This window comes from Dipteris shenzhenensis, chromosome 3 (genome assembly GCF_047967505.1).
Source record: "Dipteris shenzhenensis isolate YYH24624 ecotype China chromosome 3, Dip_SZ_1.0, whole genome shotgun sequence".
NCBI classification, from domain to species: Eukaryota; Viridiplantae; Streptophyta; class Polypodiopsida; order Gleicheniales; family Dipteridaceae; genus Dipteris; species Dipteris shenzhenensis.
Genome location: NC_141598.1, coordinates 56,957,263 through 56,966,407, shown reverse-complemented (window position 1 = coordinate 56,966,407; position 9,145 = coordinate 56,957,263). Strand labels below are relative to the sequence as shown.

The 9,145-nt window shown below is 44.9% G+C and overlaps 1 pseudogene across 1 annotated transcript; it reads right to left on the bottom strand.

Annotated features, from left to right (window-relative positions):
* Positions 1–5,575: 5,575 nt before the first annotated feature.
* Positions 5,576–8,932, bottom strand: LOC147904047 (pentatricopeptide repeat-containing protein At2g03880, mitochondrial pseudogene; annotated as a pseudogene). The gene is made up of 2 exons (XR_015540780.1): positions 8,616–8,932; positions 5,576–8,481 (listed from the first exon to the last, which is right to left on the bottom strand). The product of XR_015540780.1 is annotated as a pentatricopeptide repeat-containing protein At2g03880, mitochondrial pseudogene (transcript).
* Between the last annotated feature and the right edge of the window lie 213 nt (positions 8,933–9,145).

Here is a 9,145-nt window from a genome sequence, read left to right as displayed (position 1 = left end):
TCCTTCCACCTCCCCTCCTCTCCACACCCTCCTCTCGAAACTCGCGAATTCCCCTCCACCTATGGAAGACATAGAAGATATCTCTGTGCGGATGGGTGAGAGAGATGACATATGCAACATCACTATGCCTTTGATCCACAAGGCATATGATGAAGTCCAAGCCAAACTGGATGGTGGAGCAAGTGTAAATGTCCTATCCAAGGAGCTCTACGATGAATGGGGTCTCCCACCAATGCAAAAGGCTAATTTCAACATACGCCTTGCCGATGATTCACAAGATAAACCCTTGGGAATAGTGAATGGCGTCTCAACAAAACTTGTAGGAGTCCACTTTTCCCTTCAATTCACAATCTTGGATCTCCCCAAGAAATCCTATCAAATCTTGCTAGGACATCCTTGGTTACGTGAAGCATCAGCCCTCCATGATTGGGGAATTGATAGATTGACAATCCAAAATCGCGACACTGCAGTAAGTGTCAATGTGGGGATAGGAGCAATAAAACCAATTGTGCCTAGAGCATTGGAAAAAACCTCTTCAACGATGATCTCAAGCAAATCAGCTCCCCTGCAACAGCATGTCATAGCGGGCGATACACAAAGCAATGCCAATAATTGGATATAAGTATTGGCAACCATTGACAATTGCCATTCACTAGACCCCATCTTCTCGCAGATTGATGTTAAGGTCATGCAGGTAGATCCTCCATGCACACATGAAGAACCAATCGATCTAGAGGTGCCATTCTTTATGGGTGACCTCGAGTGGAATAATGAACGTGAAGAAGGTACCCATACCAATCAGGACTTAGATTTTCCTTGGGACCTTGAAACTGAGGCTGAGAATGCTCAATTTGAAGATCAAGTCTTTGACAATGACTTAGCCATTCTGCATGCCCTAATGGGGGGGGGAGCTTACATTAACGTCTTGATAAATTTCTACTACGCTTAGTGTGCGACTCGACCGAATGAAGTTCCTCTGTTTATAGATAAGACAGATTGGTAGGTGGATCCCCACTGCTAATAATTGGAATGTCAGCTGGGGTTCGTAGCCGTATCAACGCAAAGTCTTTGTCCTCGAGAAGGGAAATCTTTCCAGTGAAGCGGAAAATTATATTGATTCTTGGGTGATTTGGGGGGAAAAAGAAACAAGAAGGAATCAATAATCTCTTGCGATCGTATGGTTAACGACTCGACTCTCGGGAAGCAGTGTGGTATAGCATGATGGAGACGCGGTCTTGGAACTACTGACTAAGTCTTTTCCGATGCGCGGGGGGGGGGGGGGGAGGGGGGAGCCTCGAGTCAATGAACACTAATGGAGATGACTCACAATAGGTACTTATTTGGCAACTGAGAGGCTCCACTGCAAAGAGATAACCCAAGCGTTTATGGAGGGGAACTACGGAAATGATGGAACCTTCCGAGTTGATCGATTGTTTCGCTATCAGTGATTCGGCGGATGGGATGGCAGGGGAAACCCACTCCTCATCGAATTGAGATATGAAATAGCAAATTCTGATGAAGATGAGATATCGAGTCGATTTCCACCCGTGGTTGTATTACCGACTAATATCGAATAACAGTAGAAGATCCCGCAAGGAACCTGAAGGAGGATATCGCCGTAGAGCCAAGGCCAAACACTTCAATGAGTTCGAATGAGTCCAAAATAGGATCGTCAAATTGTATCTTACCAAGCTAGCTCCCTCAAAATCTGAGCCACCTCCTTTTGAATGGTCCCCTGATGGACTTGAAGGAGTATGCAGAACAAATGAACCCTTGCTTAGAAATACTTTGCCAGTGGAAAAGTTACCCCACAGTTTCCAACGTAAGAAGTTTCAAAAGTATAATCCACATGTGCGAATGAGTCTTGATCAAGAGACTTCAGAAAAAGAAAGTCCCCAAGAGCCTCAAAAATTGGTTAATGATACTATGCCACCCAGTACCCATCGCACATGTCAGGCTAGTTCAACACCGTTAGAGGCTGATCTTCGAGAAGTGCCAGAGTACTTCAAGAACTACACAAGTGGTAGTGTCCCCATAGCAATTCCAAGACCACTAAGAGAATCTGAAGTTCAAGAAACCGATAGCATTGGAGAGACTCTAACCTATGAGGAGCCGATAAAAACTCGAACAATAAACCTCGCCCTTGAAGGGGAGGAAGAAAAATTGGTTTTCATTGGGAAACAACTTACACAGGAAGATGAAACCAAGCTCAACGCACTCCTAATGGAATACTGAGACTGCCTAGCATGGTCATACAAGGAAATGAAAGGAATTTCACCAGAAGTGGCAGTACACATGATACTTATAAAGGAAGGTGCTCACCCTAAGGTATGTGGACCTTATTGAACAAATCCAAAGTATGGTACCATGGTTTATGATGAACTAGAAAAACTCTTAGATTCGAGATTCATCTATGAGATTGAGCACACTAATCGAGTTTCACCCATCGTCATCATGCCTAAACGCAACAAGAAGCTAAGAATATGCATTAACTTAAATAATGTGAATGCCACCACAATCAGGGATCACTATCCCCTACCCTTAATAAAAACAATGTTGCAAAAGGTGCCAAGATCCAAGATATATAGCTTCTTGGATGGCTTCAGTGGCTATAACCAAGTACAAATTGCTCCTATTGACCAATCAAAAACAACATTTGCCACAAAATGGGGTATATTTGCCTATAGAGTCATGCCATTCAGTCTTTGTAATGCCCTGGCCACATTCCAGAGAGTCATGTTCACAGCTTTCAAGTCACTTCTGAATAAGTTTCTACAGGTGTTCTTGGATGATTTGTGCATCCACTTGACAAAAAAGACCACTTCCAATGTCTTGAAGCAGTTCTAATCAAATGCAGGGAGTATGGCATCTCCCTAAATCCAACAAAATGCGAGTTCATGGTCACCCATGGAGTTGTTTTGGTACACATCGTTTCTCAACATGGGATTGCAACTGACATGGACAAAATCAAAATCATCATGGACTTGCCTCCTCCTACAATTTTCAAAGGCGCACAAGTCTTTATGGGACATCCTAGCTATTATAGAAGATTTATCTTGTGGCATGTCATGATAGCCAGACCACTTTACAAATTATTAGAGGAATTCTTATGGACAGAAGAGTGTGACCAAGCCTTTGAGCTTTTAAAGTAGCACCTAATCACATCACCCATCCTTATATCTCGCAATTGGGATATTGATTTTCATGTTCATACTGATGGATCCAAGTATGCAATTGGGAATGTGCTTTGTCAACCTAGTGAATATAAGAAAGACTACCCATTCTACTTTGCCAGTCGACAACTCAATGATGCGGAGATCAACTATACCACCTCAGATAGAGAAGCCCTAGCAATGGTGTATAGTGTTAAGAAATTTCGGCACTATCTATTCGCAAATGATTTTGTCTTCTACACCGACCATCAAGAATTGCTTTATATTGTGAACCATCCGTGTACAACAGGAAGAATAACTAGATGGCTCCTCTTGCTTGAAGAATTCAACTTCAAAATAGTGTTTCGCAAAGGTGCCCAACACTACCACCAAGGTAGTAGAATCACAGCATTCTGATTGGATAGAGAAACTAAATGCAACCTTATGGGCATACCGAACCACACTCAAAGTTGTATTGGATAGCGGGGTTAGGAGTTTTCTAGCATCTAAAGGAAACTTAGGGCTACGGTATCTCAAGGAAACTTAGGACTATGGTATCTTCTACTCTAGGGAGTTGAGCTTGAAAAATATGCCGACTCAGATTAGGGTGGAGTACTCATTTACGACAGTCTACAATAGAGACTCAAGACCATGGTATCTTCTACTTCATGTGGGTTGTCTGGATCAGACACTTGTTATTAGATTTAGGCCACACAAGGATGATCCTTCATTGATCCAATGTGATAGCAAAACTTGCATCACAATAGCACACAATCTAGCATTCCACGATCACTCGAATATATTCATTTCATCCGAAGTCGGTTAAGGACAGTGGTGGAACTTATTCATTGTTCAACACACCTTCTGACGAAGGCACTTTCTTGAGAGTAGCTAGAGTATTTACTTCAGTTTGTGGGTATAGGGCCACAGCTAGGCTCTGAGAGGGGATGTTGAAATAGGGCAGCACCTAACTATGAACCCCAATAGGGACATTAGACCTACCTAGGGGTATTTTTGTATAGGTGTTATTATACCCTGTTTTGAGGCAAGTGAGAGTGAAATAGCTCCAAAGATGCCGTGCTCCGTTCCTAGCTTTGTGGAAAGGCATCCTGATGTTGCTTACACTCAAGGCAACCTGTGCAAATAGATACTCCTTTTGCCTCGTGTGCTAATATTTTGGTGAAGCACAGTCATCTCTTGGCAAGGGGAATATGGGAGATTATTGAAAAAGTGGAGCTCAAGCCTAAGGGTCAGGTGGATTCCACAAGCAAAATGGTTAGGGCTGCATATCCAACAGATGTTAGAGAGACCATGAAGCGGAGGATGCAGTCATCAACACCGGTAGGGACAAGGATGGCCCCTCAAGGTTGGAGTATGAGGAGGTTGGCAACACCAACTAGAGCATCAATTTAGAGTTGCAAAAGGATCAACAATGTAAAGGCAAGCAACATTAACAAAAACCAAGGTATGTAATCTCTCTCTGCTGGTATCATGCATTGGACAAGCTGGTCGTGCAAGTGGGGATAAAACCTTTTGAGCAGGTGGAGGGGAGGTTCTCATTGCAGAGGCATTTGGAGGGTGTTGCATGTTGTTTCAGGAAGTAGGTTCCATCGCCTCCATAGAGATGGTGCAACTGACAAAGACAAATGATTTAAAGGACTTTCCAAGGTGGTCCACGTTGCATGATGCTTGACAGGTATGTGTTGAAGATAGTATGTCGAAGATTGGGATTCACCAAAATAGGAGCGTTTGCTGAAGAGTCGAGACCTTGGTGGAATAAGAAGTTTGATTCTAAGTGGAGCTCACTTGGAGCTTGATTCCAGAGAAAGTTACTAGTAGATCCAGAGTTCCTAAATGCACTCCTAGTGGTGGGGATCTATGTGGAGCACGTACAGGGATCTCACTGCATAGGTTTATCAGTTCAAGGTTGCAGGCGGTATCGGATATTGCACACTGAGAAATGGATTAGTTTTGGAGAGCCCTGCAGCACCTTCTGGAGTGCAAGTAAAGCAGGCTTAGCTGCACGCGTGTGTGTCCAGGATTTCTCTCTTGATCTGAGTGTGTTGGGGTGCTATTCGTGTGCACACATCATCTATAAGTAAATGGGAATGGTGCTTCGGTTTGGACTTTCACCTGGGAAGTCTTCTGCTGTGTGGTTAAGCTCTTAGACACCTAGCCCCGTTTCTATGAAAAAAAAAGCCTCGGCCGACCTAACTGCAGGCCAGTTGGCCAATTTGCATGACGAAGGCACACCAGCACTTGCTCCCTATATATAGAGGCCATTGAGCAATTGTAATCTGAAGCTCAGCCTTAGAGCACACGGCAGAGAGGGAGAGAGACACCAGCAGTAGGAGCAGCCTTGGGGCCTGCTGATCAAGGAGCAGCACTTGGCTGCAGGTATCGGTATCAGGTACACAGAGGGCACCTACTATATTGAGATCTGTCCTATCTGAAGCATCACCCGTACATGATCTTTCAGATGTCTTCTTGAGTATACCTCTCCAGTTCCATGTGTTGTTTGGGAATAATTGTGTTTACATTTGACTATTAGTGTGCTGGGTGACCCTGGGACCATTGGGGGGGTTAGCCAAGTGTCAGCATCATCTGTGCTCAGACATCACCGAACCCAGCAAATACTACCAATAATCTGCACATGAACACACCCCATCTTTCACATGATGGAACCGGTTAGGATCCCTCACAAAAATTTCTCGATGCTTTATCTTTGAGATCAATTTGGTGGATGAATGACAGTCAAAGCACAGTCGAACATTTGTGGTTACAAGCAGAGGCACTTCAGGAGGCGTGCTGATAAGCCCAAATGCAATGGCCAGCTTCTCACTATGAATACTCCTTCCGAATTCGTTCTCTTCAAATTTGCACAGCACTGAAGTCATGTTAGGCAGGTACCCTGCCCCCTTCATCTGTATACGTAACCTCTCCCATTCGTCATATATCTCCTGCTTTTCTGGGTGCACTTGATCATCCACTGAGAATTCATGCACTATACCCTTCACTTCAATGGAGCTGCAACCTTGCTGCTTTTTTAGGCCCTTACATCGGATCATCTCCATGAGCTTTGCTGCATCACTTGCCCTTCCAGCTGCAGCATAGATGTTTGAAAGCATTACATAGGGTGCTGCATCGTTTGGATCAAGTTTAAAAACACGCTCCGCAGCCCGATGTCCCCTTTCAACATCAACCTGATTTCTGCATGCACTAAGCAAGGTTATCCAGGAGACAGCAGTAGGCTCGCATGGCATTTTTCTAAGCAAACTTTCTGCTTCAATTAGCCGCCCTGCCCTCCCAAGTAGGTCAATCATACAATTATAGTGGTCCAGAGCAGGTGCAATGCCATAATCCTTTTGCATCGAGGAGAAGTAGCGGCACCCTTCTTCCACTAAACCAGCATGGCTACATGCAGAAAGAACACTGACAAAAGTGACCTTGTCTGGTAATATTCCTGCTACTATCATTTTTCGAAAGAGCTTAAGGGCATCTTTGCCCTTACCATACTGTGCATAGGCTGCAATCATGGCACTCCAAGAGACAGTATCCCACTCACGCATATTGTCAAACATCCATCGTGCATCTTCCAATTTGCCACATTTGGCGTACAGGTTGATCAAGGCATTCCCAAGCACAATCTCTCCCTCTAATCCCATACCCAAAAGCTGGGCATGCAACTTCTTCCCTTCCGTCAGGGCTGCCCTAACAGCATATGCAGAAAAGATGCTAACAAATGTAAACTTATCTGGCACTATTTTCTCCTCCTGCAGTTGGGAGTAAAGCTGAAGGGCAGCTTTGCCACGTCCATGCTGTGCATACACTGCAATCATGGTAGTCCATGAAAATGTGTTACGTGTAGGCATTTCGTCAAATATTCGCCTTGCATCCTCTGCACTACCACATTTACCATACATGTGAACTAGGGCAGTTCCCACAACAACATCTGAGTCAAAGTTACCCCCTACAATGCGGGCATGCATCTGCTTCCCCTCAATTAAAGCAATTTGACCAGCACATGCAGAAAGGATACTAACAAAGGTGACATTGTCTGGCATCACTCCTTCCTTCTGCATTCGATCAAACAGTTGAAGGGCACGATCATATTGCAAATGCTGTGCATAGGCTGCAATCATAGCATTCCATGAGAATATGTCCCGCTCGTGCATTGCTGTAAAAATTACCAGTGCATCCTCCAGTCTACCACACTTGCCATAGATGTTCACCAGTGCATTTCCTACTATCATATCTGACTGAAATCCGCAGCTTGCAACTTGAGCATGCAGCCACTTTGTTTCAGCTAGGGTTGCCTGGCCGGCACATGCAGAAAGAACAGTGATGAAAGTCACCCTATTTGGCCCAACTCCTTCACATTGCATCTGACCAAAAAGTTTGAGAGCGTTTTTACCCTGACCATGCTGCGCATATGCTGCAATCATTGCTGTCCATGAGACTATATCCCTTTCATGCATTCTCTTAAAAATGTTGTCTGCATCATCAAGGCTACCCCACTTGCCATACATGTAAAGCAGGGCGTTCCAGACGATCACATCAAACGCAAACCCACTGCCCACAACTCGAGCATGCAACTGTTTTCCTTCCGTTTGAAATGTCTGGCTAGCACAAGCAGAAAGCATACTGATAAAGGTAACTTTGTCTGGAATTATTCCTTCCCTGAGCATTTTGTTAAAGAGTTTGACGGTTTCTTCGGCCTGTCCATGCTGAGCACATGCTGCAATTATAGAATTCCAGGAGGTGACATCCTTGTCAAACATAGTTTCAAAGATCCAGTGCGCATCCTCCAGGCTGTCACACTTGCCATACATATTTATCAGGGCGTTCCCGACCACAACGTCTGATCCGAATTCACAGCCCACAACAAAACCATGCATGCGCTTGCCTTCAGCTAGTGCTGCTACGCTGGCGCAAGCAGAGAGAATGCTGACACAGATGAATTTATCTGGCGCAATCCCTTCCCGCTGCATTTGATCAAGGAGTTGGAAGGCTTCTTTGCCCTGGCCATGACGGGCGATTGCTGTGATCATGAAATTCCAAGAGAACTGATCTCGCTGGTGCATTTTGGCAAACAATGTTCGTGCTTCGTCGAGCGCTCCACATTTACCATACATTTGCAGAAGCATGTTTGCTAGATATATATCTCGCTCAAGCCCATTATGGAGAATGTGCCGATGGATGCGCTTGCCTTCGGACAGGCTCTTCACAGTTCCACAATGCCGTAGGAGAGAAGCGTAGGCCGTACGATCCATGTTGTTATCCATTCCATCCAGCCTTTCCACATGATCCTTGGACTTGAGGACTGGACCTGCACAAATTACATCGCCCACCGTCAGCCGCAAGGAGTTGGAGAGAGATGAGATGATCCTCGAGTAAAATTTGTGGGTTTCATATTTCATATCGGAGTTTCAAACGGTGGTCTTGAATCCCGCTCACACTCACAGTAAAGTGAGCGGGATTGCTAGAAATCACGAGCACTCGAGACATTTCCACTCGATGTCCACTTGGAGCAGGGCCAGAAAGCAGCGGTGAATTTTCCCTGTCCAATTGGGCATTTCGGTGCCCAAGCCTAGAGCATTTCCACTTCTGTTTGGCCGGTTGCAAATTTTTGTGTCAAATGGTGACGTTGGTTGTCGGTTGATTTGCAAAAGCTGAATGATTTCACCTCACCCCACCGCCCAAAAGTGCTCACTTATGATGCTTGAGCGCCGAGTGGAACGCTTTCTAAGAGACCCCAAAACTCCTTTCTTCGTTGCCCCTCTTCCTCAGTTTCCTCTCCCGCTCTCTAAAATGAAATCGATCTCACCTCTTCTACTATTACTATCCTCCACTATAGCTGCTTCTTTCTCTCTCTCTCTCTCTCTCTCTCTCTCTCTCTCTCTGTGCTACTATTACCACCCCTCCTTCCCCATGTCTAGTGTTACTTTCAAGGCTGCAAATCATTTCGCTTCCATAAAGGTCCACCTTACACA